Source organism: Sycon ciliatum, chromosome 8 (assembly GCF_964019385.1).
Source record: "Sycon ciliatum chromosome 8, ocSycCili1.1, whole genome shotgun sequence".
NCBI lineage: Eukaryota > Metazoa > Porifera > Calcarea > Leucosolenida > Sycettidae > Sycon > Sycon ciliatum.
The window spans coordinates 9,974,137-9,989,937 of NC_088650.1; the positions used below are offsets into that span (position 1 = coordinate 9,974,137).

The following is a 15,801-nucleotide window of genomic DNA, read 5'->3' on the forward strand; positions in this document are numbered from 1 at the left end:
ATGTACATGTACATGTACATGTACATGTACATGTACATGCATGTAATCGTGACCATGCAGAGTGACATAGGGCGAGAAAAGGAAGAAGGACGTTCTGCATGAGTCAGGAAAAGGGCATCAGCATGTTGTGTCCGTCCAAACAGAACTTGTTGAAGCCTGTGAAGGCATAGCAACAGTATCTAAATGCATGTGATAAAAGAACCAAAATGTACCTTTGGAGGAGGAGAAAGGGTATTGCAATGGACTATCTTTGGTACAAACCCTATCTAGAAAGAATTGGAGGAAGAAAAGAATCCGAACACGTTTCAGGAAGTACAGAGTAGGAACATTCACGGGCATGACTGTCCTCATGACCTTCAGCAGGGTCATATTCCTGATGACATGTACAATGTACAGTCTGTATCGGCTATATATAGCGTACCCTTTTGATTTCCGTGATTTTATCACTATAACCGATGCATCACTATATGCGATACGATCGATTTTCTTCGATCGACACGTGAAAGGCAAGGAAATACTTCCAGCATGGCGTTTTAACAAATGAGCATGCTGCATAGTTGACAGTGCCCGCATTTCCATAAAAATATTCTGTTATGTACATGTACATGTGTCACTATCAAAATAAGCAACGTGAAGAAAGTAAAAAATAGGGCCTTTGATATTATTGCAACTTGTATTTTAAAGTTATCACTACAGGCGATAATAATGTAGTGTGTTATGCATGTTTTGATTCTTTGTTGCCATCGTAATATCCGATATATCATTACATCCGATAATATTGGTTATAGTGATATTTGTACTGGATAAAATACGTTTTGCTTTTGATATTTCGTACCAATATCACTGTAGCCGATATATTCTTATATCCGGTCACTCTATAGCCGATACAGGCTGTACAATGTAGGTCTACTACCGGCACCAAGAGTCCATAACTCTTGCAGGCACTACTATGTAATACCTCTATACTACTTATTGCACACATCATCATCATCATGGGTGGACATCCTGAGCTGCTCACATGTCATGGGTGAGCTCCCCCCCCCTTTTTTTTCTTCTTTTTTTTTCTTCTTTTTTTTGGCCGAATATTGGTCCGGCAGCTGCCGGACCTGCCGGACCGCCTGCTACGGCCCTGTATGTAGCTACTTTTAAACTGAATTGCTTTTCTTAAATCTTCTTTTCTTCCAATTTCTGCCAATGGCGTCATTCTCTCGGCTCGTCAGCTGTCAACAGTTACTGCCACCACCATGACACTGTCGCGAGAAGGTGCTCTCTGTAGATGGGGTTGGTGATGTCCAGACGCGGCCATGGGTAGGCCTTCACCACGTCGAAACACTCCGGCTACACGTTGGTCACGGCAACTAGTTCCGTTCGTAAATCACTTGTTTGTTGATCTTGTTACGTAAACTGGTATTGGCCAAGAAGACTTGATTTTCAAGGTTTATCTAATACTAGTTTTGTTGAACTAGTATTAGGTTATATAATACTACATGACATGTAGATTGTAGTGACTTGTTGATGCGAAACAAGAGAGCCTGGTCAGAACCATTGCTAGGATCGGTCTATGTTGGTTCTATATTCTCATACGGACAAGACACGTCACCAGGCTATAACGCACATGATTGGTCACTACCCGATCTCACATGGTTTGTGCGGCCTTACAGAACCCCCCCCCCCCCCCCACACACACAATATCATGGCAGACGCTACTAGTACTACATGTAGCTCAGTCAAAAATCAGGATCCTGGCTACTCCAGACGCTACATGTACTACGTAGTATGGACAATGGAAGCTGAAAACACACATGTGATGGATTCACAATATCAAGGGACTGTATATCCACGCACAAAGAACAAAGAATTGGGAATTAAACCCACTGAGACACAAACACTCAGGCACAAACTCAACAATGCCTTGATTTCAAAAATACAATCAACATGCATACTTCACTAGCAATAGCAGCATTACCCTCTCACAACGGATGTACTCCGTTACTCAGTTACTCAGCCGGGAGTGGAATTAAAGAAGAGGCAGCTTCCTCATTGTTCAGCTCAGCAGAAAAAGTGGCAAAGAATCGGAGAAATGAAAACTTCAATCACAAGACAAAAAGAGATGTCCACAACTTTCTTAGTAATCACAAAACAGACCTCATATTCCAGTCTCACATGATATCACACACTTCCTCACGGCACAACTCGGCATAGTATCCTGCTGTTCAGAGATATCTGAGAGAACACAGAAGAATTACACAAACAGCACATACAAATATTTGTGATCGGGAAAGTATTACACAGCTCACTCCACTCTCCATGGTGGTTGTCCAGTTTCTTTCCCGACCTGGCTAGCTACTTGTAAATGTATCTCTGTTCCATACTGTTACGATGGCAAGAGTACATAAAGCAGAATGTGCGACTCTGTAGATGGGTTCTGGACAGTATAATTCTCCGTTTATATACGTTTTGATTGGTCATGGATGATCCACTTCTATACTCTTGCTCTGTATCAATCAGACCTGTCAGTGTGATATCAGTTTTAAAGAAAATCTAGACGGCAAAGATTACGTAAGCGATATGGTGCACTTCTCCATATCTAAGTCTAGTTTTCTGTGTAGGACTCCGTGACCAGTCCAGAACCTGTGACCAGTCCAGGACCTGTGACCAGTCCAGGACCTGTGACCAGTCCAGGACCTGTGACCAGTCCAGGACCTGTGACCAGTCCAGGACCTGTGACCAGTCCAGACCCTGTGAACAGTCCAGGCCCTGTGACCAGTCCATGCCCTATGACCAGTCCAGGCCCTGTGACCATTCCAGGCCCTGTGGCCAGTCCAGGCCCTGTGATCAGTCCAGACCCTGTGAGTAGTCCAGGCCTTGTGAACATTGGTAACTTATTGAACCGCCACTTTGTCAGTGCTGGCTTATAGGTTGACCCGGATGCTCCTATTCCCACTATTTCCTCCCTACCTCCACCAGCAACTACATTGCACTCCCTGATCATCACCTCATCGACTGTTCACAAGTATATTGCAAGACTGCCTCTGAACAAATCCCCCGGAGCTGATAGGATCACCAATGAGATCCTCAGGAAACTGAGCTACTCAATTGCCCGCCCACTCTCCATTCTTTTTAACCTTTCCCTCTCCTCCGGCACATTCCCGTCATGGAGGAAGTCAGCCACTGTCATTCCAGTGTACAAAAATAAAGGCGACAAGAACAACCCATCTAATTACCGACCAATCTCCCTCCTGTCCTGCGTCTCCAAACTGCTAGAGAGAATAGTGTACGACCGCTTGTACGACCATATCTCCCCTCTTCTTCACCCCGCACAATCTGGCTTCCGTCGTAAGGACAACACATCCCTGCAATTGTCCCGCATAATCAAAGGCCTCTGCTCCCTAAAAGACCAGCGGCAGGTCTCCTGCATCTGTTTCTTCGACTTCTCCAAGGCCTTTGACACCGTGTGGCACAAGGGCCTGATCGCCAAACTTCGTGCCCATGGTGTCCCCGGCTCCCTACTCGCCTGGATAACTAACTACCTCTTGGACCGAAATCAGTGCGTCACAGTAAATGGAACTTTATCTGACCACGAGTCTGTGACATCCGGAGTGCCCCAGGGCTCCATTTTAGGTCCCCTGCTCTTCCTCACATACGTTAATGACCTCCCCTATTCCATTCCCAATATTTTTTTGGTTTGCAGATGATACCACTGTCCTTGCTTCCTCCCCATCTCACGCCACCCTGTACCCCAAAGTTCAGACCTGTATCAACGACATTGTTCACTGGATGAGCACTTGGTACCTTAAGCCAAATGTGACCAAAACCGAGCTCGTCTTTTTTTTCCCCTCCCACAGATCCAGTGCCCATCTTCCACTTTCCCGATGATCCCGGTTACCCTATCTCTGTAGCGCCCCACCATAAACACCTTGGCATTGTCATAGATTCCGCCCTCTCCTGGTCTCACCATGCTGATCATGTGTCGTCCAAAGTATGCCGATCTGTCGGCATAATGTCAAGTCATTTGTCCCATTTGCCCCAAAATTGCCGGATTGATTTTTATAAATCATACATTCTTCCCCTCTTCACGTACGGCTTCCCTGTGACAAGTCGCAATACCAAACAAACATGGCTGAACCAATCACAGTTTCTACTGAGCCCCCCAGACCAGTCATGAGGAACCTATCTGAAAGGAATTTGTCAATGTTCTCAATAGATAGTCCACTACACAACTCTAGGGGTTCACAATACCTACTGCTAATCAGCACACTCCTTTATGGTGGTACAGCCTCCTGGAACACATCATGGTCAGCCAAGATATCGGATATTCTTCTACTGATAGACTTGAGGAGATCTTGTACTGAAGTATTATCACTGGCAGATGGTTAGACTGGGTATTCAGGTATAGTGTTGTCCTTGTCACCTTTCTGAGGTCCCATTTGGCGTTACCCTGCGCACGGGGTTCTCCCCTGCTAGCGGACCGCGCTCAGACTGTGCAGGTTGCGCCAATGCACTGTATTACCATTTCCGGACGACAATAGTGTTGTGGAGCCCAGTTTCGGTATGATTCGTATTGACCGGTTTACAGGTTTGCTTGTGTGATAACGAGGAAGTTCACTACTTCTAGGTTAACATTGATCGTAATCTTCAACCCATGACACTGGAATTCCTGGAATAGTCTTCCACAGGTCATCTAATCAGTGTCACTACCCGTTGTATTCATCAACATAGCTAGGTCACCACCACGATATGGCCTGATCAATTCCTTGATGATGTCCTTTTCTAGTTCGGTCAGATCAAAGGAATACGCCCAACAACTCGCATACCTCACTCTCATCAAAGAAGCCGAATCCACGACATTCTATTAATGTTCTGCTATCAGTTATAGACATTGCACCCAATGAGGTTGAAAGAATAAAACACTAAACTACACCATGGCAGATACATGTACAACATCTAACATTCTGTAACTTACCATCATGTAGACTATGACATCAGTGTGTATGTCCATCACTGCTTGGCGGGTAACAGGTCTTTGAACACGGTGATGTGATACGGATACTTGATCAGCAAATCCGGGATAGTGTGGCTGCTTTTCTGCGAGTGCCGAGCGCCATATTTGAGTACCGTCTATCAAGTGCAGAAAGAAATGGTGCAGCACATCAACATTGAGGCACATCCAGGAGATGAAAGTCTTGATAGTCAATCTGTCACTGAAGACAGTCTCCAGAAGGGTAAGATTGAGTAGTGCTACGAGACTTGGGCAACAGAACGTAGTCATGCCCGTCAGAACTCTCCCTATGTGCAAACTTATTTATTCAACCTGCACTGAAGTATCAAGACAGACATCATGATCAAAGGCAAAACACTAGCACTAGAACTCACCGGAATAATATAACATCCTTGAGATTTCAGTGCCGATGCTCGAAGAGTATCATACCCGTTAGGTGTACGTACAGGATGACGTAGTAACCGAGAGTCACTCACACCCCGACATGCTACAACACTGAAACCATGACGTCTAGCTGCAGTCATATCTAATGATACACCGCTGTACACATCAGCTGGATACGCATCAGCCTCCACTGGTTCATGATCTCGGTTGAATATGCAGAATGCCTGAACTTCCACACCATCAACCAGAGATATGCCAGTGGTGTACTTTGGGCCAATGAAGTATGACAGCATATCATACATTCGACCTGACTGCTGATTTGTCACATCCTTCTGGAACCGCACTAAACACCTGTCCAATATCTGTAGCTGCTGGTCGTTAGTCACAAGGAGGGTGTTGTGCAAATATAGCAGTTGCACAAGGCGAGGACTGCACTCTGTACAGAAGCCAGGGCAGAGAGAATTGAGAGAAATGCAGACGGTAGTTACACAGACCAACAGATACATTTCAGCATGTGGAAATGAAAAAACAAAAATCGACGACATCTGAAAGTTGACCATTTGTCATTTCCACGCCCACCGCCTACTTCCTATAAAACAGACACAGTCAGGGGAACAACACTGGATGAATTTTTGTTGGTGTGTGGTTACGAATTTGGTGCACACACTTCTTGAAATACACACAAGTTTATACTGTCTGTCCTGTTTACAAACATCATCAGAATGCATATCGCACAGTGCACATTGTACTGCATTCTGGTGATAGCAATTTGTGTAAATGTCGAAACTGATACAGTGGACTGAGGTGTGATTTTGCAGTGCCGAGGAATAGAGCAGGTGTACTCAAAACTTCCCATAGTATTATATGGCTGCAGGTTGCCCCATCCAAATTACTAATATGTACTAGATTGCGAAAATACTAAACCAAGCTCGAAATGGCTGCAGACTTTCCATCTGCATGACTCATAGCCATCATCATCCAATTGTACTGTATAGTTGCAGGATGCCTCACCCGTATCACTAGAATGTAGTTGATTGCTAAAATACTAACACAAGTTTGGAATGGCTTCAGCCGGACTGTCCAACTGCATGATTCAAAATCATACCTATAATCCTGCCATTATGACTTTATTTTAAAAACCCAAGTTGAATTATGATCAGTTTACAACATACATCATCATAGTGTGTATGTGAAAGCAAATCTGCACTTGCAGAATATTGTGTAGCAAAAACCATAAACTGAGATCGTTTCTGTTCCCGTCTAAAACAACACTTGGTTTCAACTCTGAGACACCAAGGACGATTACAACAGAGGTTTGTGGTATGAATGTCACTTGCAACTCCGCGTGAGCAGAAATTCCACAACCAACAGACACAAGTCTCTATTCAATGGGTCTTATTCCAGAATAGACTTACTCTGTATCAGATGATCAACACTGATCAGCTTCAGCAAGGCACTGCACTCTACACCACACAGTGTACAGTAGAGAAGTAGTCTGAGTACTACAGTATGACGATACTGGGGATCACCTCTACTCTGGATGGTAAGGTAGCGATTCGTCAAGTGTTGGGCCAGGTGACGATCAGGCATATTCAACAAAAACAATGCATATGCACACTGATCAACATCTCTACATTCCTCAATGCACATGACATCAAGCTGCTGTTGTAGTAACTTCGTGAATCCTGGAGCTGAACATCTACACTTTCCAGCCCAGTACACTGCCCATATCAGGTGTTGTTGATTCTTGCTTTCTTGCCAGACATACGTAGGTAGACTGGCTAGTTGCTTCAGTGCAGATACTGCCAGTGTGGTCACGTCAGTGTTCTCCTCACTGATAAGAGCACATGCCTGCAGGATATCCCTAACCTTGCTTGGATAGCGTAGTTCAGTAACATGTCGTTGAATGAGAGAACATTGTGACAGTAGATAGCTGGGTTGAAAAGTGCGGGACTTCACAATGCTATCCCATATTGAATCAATGGCATCATATGCATCATGTACCGTCGTGACTTGACGACCAGACTGACCTGATCTCCACCTAACTGACTGTCTGGAGTGTGCTGATGTCTGAGTCAACTTGCTAGCATCACATGGCCTTGACGCGCAGGTTGACTGGACTAACGTGCTTCGTACACTCACGCCATAACCACGCTGAACAAGCTTACTGACAGTCTTGAGATTGCCATGTAACTTTGAAACAAACATGTTCTCCTGGTGATGTTGTATATTCAGTAGTACACGGGTGTATAGCGTACAGTGTATGGTGTGGATTACTGAGAATTTGTCAGAAGATTACGTACTGCCGGTCTGTAGAGAATAACACACAGTGCGGCAAAATACACACACACACACACACACACACACACACACACACACACACACACACACACACACACACACACACACACACACACACACACACACACACACACACACACACACACACACACACACACACACACACACACACACACACACACACACACACACACACACACACACACACACACACACACACACACACACACACACACACACACACACACACACACACACACACACACACACACACACACACACACACACACACACACACATACACACAACATACAACAGATCAGGTATACATGCAACTGTGCACAGTATCTACTGAGCCGTGGTAGATGAACATGATCCGGGATCATGAATAATACATTTCCATACTGCAGTGCACAACCCAATGTTGGAAGTTCTACAGCTGCACAGTGTCCAGTACTAGCTGACTTACATGGACAAGATTTCAGTGACCAACACTTACTGCCTCAATCAGATCAGTCACGAAGAACATGATTACCAAAATTGCATTGGGGTTGTTCAGTAAAATGCAAAAGATCTCTTCGATCAGTTGATAACTACAGTCAACTTCGCTTATAACGACATTCGGCGGGGCATCAAAAAAGTGTCCTTATTCGCGAAGTGTCGTTATACCCGAAGTCTCATGATATGTATTACAATCCGCGATATTCATGTTAAAACAAAATGGCGTCACGATTTATTGAAAGTGGTATAGTTGGTGGTACGAGTGTTCAAAACCATTTGAACTTCATACTGTTCGTCTTCTTTTTGACATGCTCTCTTTCCATCGTCCTTAGCTTTTGTTTGTTGAGAGCTGTTTTGGCTTTCTCCTATACCTCTGGGGGATGCCAAGTGATGGTTTTGAGAGGCTGGTGATGGCTGTGAGCGAGAGTTTGCCGATCGGCGTCGTCCTCGCTATAGCGATGAAAATACTAGTTACTGCGCACCTGGCGGATATCACAACACGTCGGAGCGTCCAGGAGCAAAGGAATCTTGGGTTTTCACTGGCATCTAGTTCCTCCAGCATCGTGTAGCCCACCGTCGGTGAATGGCGGTCCAGAAAGGTCGAACCTGGTCTTCTGCAGCATCTCGCAGTCCTGCGAGGCACACTGAATACGCCTGTCATGTATTCTACAAATAAAAATCACGAAGTAGTGGACTTTACAGTGATGAGTCTATCCTGTATGCTGCAAAAGACGAAGGAAATGTGACTGGTGTCTGTACACTCAGTGACTGGACGACAACACCCCAGTCTTCTCCTGCAGGATCTGTTTGACATTGACATTATGCAGTAGGTCGGCATTGACCTGGTTTGGCAGCTATCGTAATAGTATCTGCCAGGTTGGATGTAGCAGGTTGGTGTTTGCTCGTCGTCCAGTCCGGAATTTTCTTGTAACTCACGGTGGAGTACGCGCAGGGTTTGTGATCTTGTGATCATCCTTGTTCACTTCAATATTATCAAACACAACGTTCCCTTTGTCACTCATCTTATCCTGAGTACTGAATTTGCTGACAATATTGCACCACACTTGTCACAACCTACCGCCACTGCTGGTGGTGGCGACTGGTTCGTCAATGGCGGTGACCAGGCTGACTGACTAGCTTCGAGACAGCGGCCTCGTTGTCAACCCCGCGGCAGCCTAAAGGTTGATTTTATCGATCCAGCCTCAGCGCCATGTTGACAATGCCCTAGTGACTGTGTGTCATGGATTGCCTTGCCATCAGCGGTCATTGCCGTCCACCTTGGTGCAGCCCTCAACAACTGGCTCAGCCCATGGGAGTCTCACGTGGACAAAGTTGTTGCCAAAGTAGCTCAGAAGATTGGTGCATCGTGGTGTAGGTGAGCACATAACTAGGACTTCCCAGCGCCTATTTGTCCAGGCTGCGATAATATGTGACATGCTGTACTGCACATTCTTTTCAGCACTGCAAGGCCGGCAGCTGGACCGACTGCAGGGGCCACGCACATGCAGGCCGCCTGTTGCCAGTGCAGCATTCTGGACCGTTCCTTCCTTCTGAGATCCGTGGAATAATAACTTTCTTTGCTTCAAAGCAAGTTGCTTACCTTTCTGTTGTGCTCCCAGTGTCCTTACAACAATAACCTACAGCAATTTTTTATTTTCCTTTCCCGCATTCCCCAACCAATGAATACTACGATGTCGATTCTATTTCTGAATACTTAAATGTGTGCCCGCGCACGCACGTGTGTGTGTGTGTGTATACCTCACTCGCCACTCGAAGTTCTGTTCCCCATCACTGGAACACTGCCTGTTCTTTCAGGACCTGCCATCATCTGCGGATGGGCATTCAATGATTGTATTGTGTGTGTGTTTCATTCAGAATCAGATCCGCTATCGTTGCTATAAGAGAAAATCTGTGGGTTCACATCCAGTGCATTTGTAGATTTGCGTGCTTTTCTTACCACGGGCGCATACATGGGACATTGTGTGTGTGTGCGTCTGTGTGTATGGGGATATTGTCTGTATCGGCTTTTGGTACTAATGTTCAGGTCTGTGCTTGCATGTGTGAACATGAAATTGTTCGGGTCTGTGCATGCTATTGCTATGTTGTATATTATTGTATGTATGTGTGCATTTCCACGAACAGTGTAGATGAGCGTGGAGAGTGCATTCATTCCTCATCAACCACTTCCCCTTGGGCTTACGAGAGTTTTTTCTGCGTACCTCTCATTTTTGTTTGTTTCTCTCTGATACTGTATTGATGCCGGTACCTGTACCTCGATGTGTTCCTCTATCTGCAGTCACCTTTAACCTTCGGTCAAGTTAACGTTTATTGTGCTCTATTTATCGTGCGAATCAAAATAAACAATAATAACACAAGTCGTGCTAGAGTGACGACATGTGCGTGTAGTAGGGTTGATGCGATGGGACGTTATAATTAGGTGGAACAGAACACACATTGGGCAGATTGATTGCGCATCATTAATTGTGCTCAGTCTAAACAGTATTATTATTATTATTAAAAGCATGTCCGCGTAGGTGGCGGGGGTGCCACTTTCGCTTATGCCATTCAGGATTGATGTCTGAAGAGTAATACGATACAATGAAATGACAGAAGTGACGTCAACAAAAGCCGTTAGCAACAACACAAATATGACTAATGGAAAACTTCATCCAAAGTATAAAATAAAAATATGCATACAACATGTCGATGTCTGTGCAGTCTAAACAGTGAACATAAGAATTATCTCCAGTGACAGACTGTAGCGGCTAGCCTCCAATAGGTAGCTGGCACTAGTCGCTACTGCTTGTTTGACAGGTGCCGCCAGAACCCCTTTTGTGTCATGCTATAGATGCACATGCCCTATTCTGGGGCATACTGAGGTACTTTGATTTTGTTGACTGCATGTAGACAGCATCCAATAGTAGTACTCGTAGACCTTGGCTCTTTGTAGGTCAACCACCAACGCATGGATCGATCGGTGACTATGCACTTGGAGGTTGGAATAGCCCGCGCTGAACAGATCTTGCCATGGCCCAGGGAGTGAACTCGCTTACTCGACTATCCTGGCTTTAGTTAACCAGCATGAGTGGTGCAATTTGTCCATACCATGTTGCGAGCTCACAGTTGTTTGGGCAGGTTTTGAGCTGCACCACGAAACAATGCGAAATAACAGCGTGACTGTAGAGCAAGGAAGCGGCGAGACGGCACTTCCAGGACGAGACAGGCAGTAGAGATGTGTTCACAGCACGAGCAACCTCTCAAACCCTGCCGGTACTCCACAGTTACAAGAAAATGTCGGACTGGACGACGCGCCAATGCAAACCTGCTACATCCACCCAGGCAGATAGCTGCCAAACCAGGCCAATGTCGACCCACTGCATACCGGTATGCCAATGTCAAACAGATCCTGCAGGAGAAGACTGGGATGATATTGGCGTCCAGTGTACGGACACCACTCACATTTCCTGCGTCTTTTGCAGCATACAGGATAGACTCATCACTGTAAAGTCCACAACTTCGTGATTTTTATTTGTAGAATACATGACAGGCGTATTCAGTGTGCCTCGCAGGACTGCGAGATGCTGCAGAAGACCAGGTTCGACCTTTCTGGACCGCCATTCACCGACGGTGGGCTACACGATGCTGGAGGAACTACAGTCAGTATCGCCTATAGCGTTGGTGTTTGATTTTGAGCATTTTATCACTATAAGCGATATATTACTATGACCGATACTGCATGCAATGTATGCGAGTGGGGTGTCAAACGACTCAGCGCGCCGTGCACATACGCACTACATACATGTACAATGTCATGTAGCTGGCTGTAGCTCCTGACACACAAAATCAGGATTTCCTCATGATGGAGGCATATTTTGGCAACTTGTACAAGCAAAACTCACCAAACAGCACTCACTGGACAAGTTCTTCACGAAGAAGTTACACCCTGTTCTCCTCTGACATCGATTGATTTTATATCAATCACTATAACCGATGCAAAAATAGTGTAATAAAGGTCTTTTGAAATATGAATTTGATCACTATAGGCGATATATTACTATAGACGATTATTACTATACGCGATAACTGTGCATACTTAGTTATGGCAAATGAAAATGAATTTGAGAAATCGATCACTATAGCCAGTATATTACTATAGCCGCCAACCTTATAGGCGATACGGACTGTAGATTCCAGTGAAAACCCAAGATTCCTTTGCTCCTGGACGCTCCGACGTGTTGTGATATCTGCCAGGTGCGCAGTAAGGCCACACTGAAGAAGGTCTGTGGTTCGACTCACCCGACCGACCGTACATTTTTCAGCCCGACCGTAACTTTTTTTCGGCGGGCTGTCGTGTGACTGACGTACGTGGACTGAAACACGTCCACGTCTACGTGCTGTGCAGCGTGAGTCTGCGGACGCAGGCGGCTCCTTTTGGACTTGACTTGTAGTTGTACTGCAGTGCAGTGCAGTGAGTGGTACGACTGCTGCCTTGTGCTGGTAGTAGAGTCTACTCGATACGACCACCGGCAGACTGGCGAGACTTATTTTGAAGTGACCGTCCGGTTGAGAGTGATTGCCTCGTTCCAGATTAAGGACGGCCTTCTGTTTTGGGATGAAGGACAGACGAGATTGCACTTTCCTCGTGTATTGGGAACGATATTTCACCTGTACCGGTAAGTTGCTGCTCCATGTGTGCAAGCACAGGAAGCGTCGATGGAAAAAGCCCATGTATTCGTGCACGCCGACACCAAACTAGCAATACATGTACCGGTACATTGTACAATTTGTACTTCGAAGTAGTTCCCGAACTTACTTTCAACTCGCATCGTTCTTCATTTGCTTGATGATTTGGACAGTCAGAGTCACCGCTTGAAGTTATTCTCTTCTCGTTCCAGAGCTACACAATGTTTCAAAGTATTAGCCAGTGATCCCTTTATACAACATGTATGGCATAACACTGCGTAATAATGCCGATGTACTGGGTGTCTAAAGGCAGTACAGTGTATTTACATGTACTAAAAATATATATTAAAAAAAAAAATCCGCCCGCCCGCCCGTAAAAAAAATGTCCATGTTAGTCGAACCACACACCTTCTTTAGTTTGGCCTAACTAGTATTTTCATCGCTATAGCGAGGACGACGCCGATCGGCAAACTCTCGCTCACAGCCATCACCAGCCTCTCAAAACCATCACTTGGCATCCCCAGAGGTATAGGAGAAAGCCAAAACAGCTCTCAACAAACAAAAGCTAAGTACGATGGAAAGAGAGCATGTCAAAAAGAAGACGAACAGTATGAAGTTCAAATGGGTTTGAACACTCGTACCACCAACTATACCACTTTCAATAAATCGTGACGCCATTTTGTTTTAACACGCATACGGTCCATTGGAAGGGACTTTGCTCTGGGCATGGAAATGCTGTCGTTATTCGCGAATTGTCGTTATATCCGCAGTCGTTATTAGCGAAGTTGACTGTACATGTACACGTGTTGTTTGACTCGAAAACAAACTTCAGCACCACATCGAATTTCTCTAGAGTAACTAAGATTAGTAAGAATGGGTAAACGAGTCACCTACATGTACACGTACTCGTTCTCTACTAGTTTTAGGAGTTGTTAAACTACTTCTCGATTTTTTCCTCGGCCGAAAAGTCGGATAGGGTGGTAAGATTATGCATGTCCGATACACAACACAGCATGACATTGCCACATTGAAATCCGGAAAACAATTGCTCGAACGCACTCAGCCCGCCAGTCAACTATTGTTTCTTCAACATTCATCTTCTTTTTTGTACATACATAATTCTCTTACCCCAGTAAGTTTTGATAGCTGTATGATACAGTTGCACAGTGAATAGAGATGTTCAGCACTGCGCAGATTACCACAGCAACACTGTTGTGAATGTAACAAACTATTATCCACGTCAGTAGCCAATAGTGCACCTTCTCAGCGATCGACGCCAGGATAAGGAATATTCTTCAACTGATGATATAAACCAGCGAGTGCCACCAAGTCCTTTCTGACCTTAGCATAACAACACGCTAGCGCTAGCTGGTGATCTCATTATGAAGGCGAGATCGAGGTGCTCTTGTTGTTTCTTGTTTTTGTTTTTTTTGTCCTTGTTTTTTTTAGCGCAAATGGCCAAAATTTAAAGGGGAAGTTAAGGCAAAAATTAAAATTTCACCAGTTGTAGTCTTCGGGGTGCTGAGTCGAATGGTCTTGGTCCGAGGAAGCTGAGACGCTCCCTTCCTACTTGAATCCCAATCGAACTCGCGCACTTCCACCGAAACTGGGTGACTGCGCCCTACTAGATGGGGATTTGTATGCAAAATGTCACTAAAAGCGCCATTTCGTTCTTATAAAAGCACGGATGACCGCGATTGGCCCATATGTTGTAGTCTTTGGGACGCTGAGTCGACTGGTTTTGGTCCGAAAAGGCTGCGATGCAGCGTTCCTCCTTTATTCCCAATCGAACATGGTTGAAGAAGCGGTCACGTGGTCCTGGGTGCCCAAATCACCTGGTCACCACGCCAGCAGGTGACAACTTTCACACCAAGGTTCAACTCGAGTTCAACTCGAGTGACAGGACTGCACCCAAAAAAGGTCAAACAGGCTAGTAAGTTGTACCCTGCAGGCACGGTGACCAGCTGACTGGTGTACGCAGGAGCACGTGACCGCTTCTTCAACCATGTTCGATTGGGAATAAAGGAGGAACGCCGCATCGCAGCCTTTTCGGACCAAAACCAGTCGACTCAGCGTCCAAAATACTACAACATATGGGCCAATCGCGGTCATCCGTGCTTTTATAAGAACGAAATGGCGCTTTTAGTGACATTTTGCATACAAATCCCCATCTAGTAGGGCGCAGTCACCCAGTTTCGGTGGAAGTGCGCGAGTTCGATTGGGATTCAAGTAGGAAGGGAGCGTCTCAGCTTCCTCGGACCACGACCATTCGACTCAGCACCCCGAAGACTACAACTGGTGAAATTTTAATTTTTGCCTTAACTTCCCCTTTAATTATTTGCAAAAAGGCTTTTGATAACACACGCGTCATCACTCACTAGCACTGTCTTGTCAAACCTCACGGACACCTGGACACGAGACTGTAGTGTAGTGTAGCGCGCGTATAATCATAACAGTCGGTGCATGCATAATCTTCTCTGACTGCTGAGTTGGCGCTACCCCAAACAGATAACACGTCACAAGCCGCACTCCTGAAATTACGGTAAACATGTATTCATCCGGATAGACCCCCTCCCGGTACATCCAAGTCAAATATTCAATACGAGATCAAAGAGAAAAAAATTATTCAAAAAATCGAGCATCAGTGATATCCTGGACATCCGTACACTACATGGCATGTACTGATTTGTTGATGCGAAACAAGAGACCATTGCTAGTATCGGTCTATGTTAATTCTATATCCTCATACGAACAAGCCACATCACCGGGCTACAACACACTTGGTTGATCACAATCCGATCTCACATGGTCGTGCTGTGCAGCCTTACAGAACCCCCCCCCCCCCCCACACACACACACACAGATCATGGCAGACACTACTACCTTTTAAGTTTTAAACATGTAGCTCAGTCAAAAATATGGATCCTGGCTAC

The 15,801-nt window shown here is 45.4% G+C and overlaps 1 protein-coding gene across 1 annotated transcript in view; it reads right to left on the minus strand.

The window, feature by feature from the left end:
- Window positions 1-1,799: 1,799 nt before the first annotated feature.
- LOC135823310 (uncharacterized) overlaps window positions 1,800-15,801 on the minus strand; it is a 32,145-nt gene continuing 18,143 nt past the window's right edge. The window contains exons 1-3 of the transcript XR_010554660.1: window positions 5,374-5,484; window positions 4,964-5,118; window positions 1,800-2,223 (exon numbers count right to left, since the gene is read on the minus strand). The gene's annotated coding sequence lies outside the window, so the exon portion shown is untranslated. Of the gene's footprint in view, window positions 2,224-4,963; window positions 5,119-5,373 lie in introns of the transcript that reaches the window.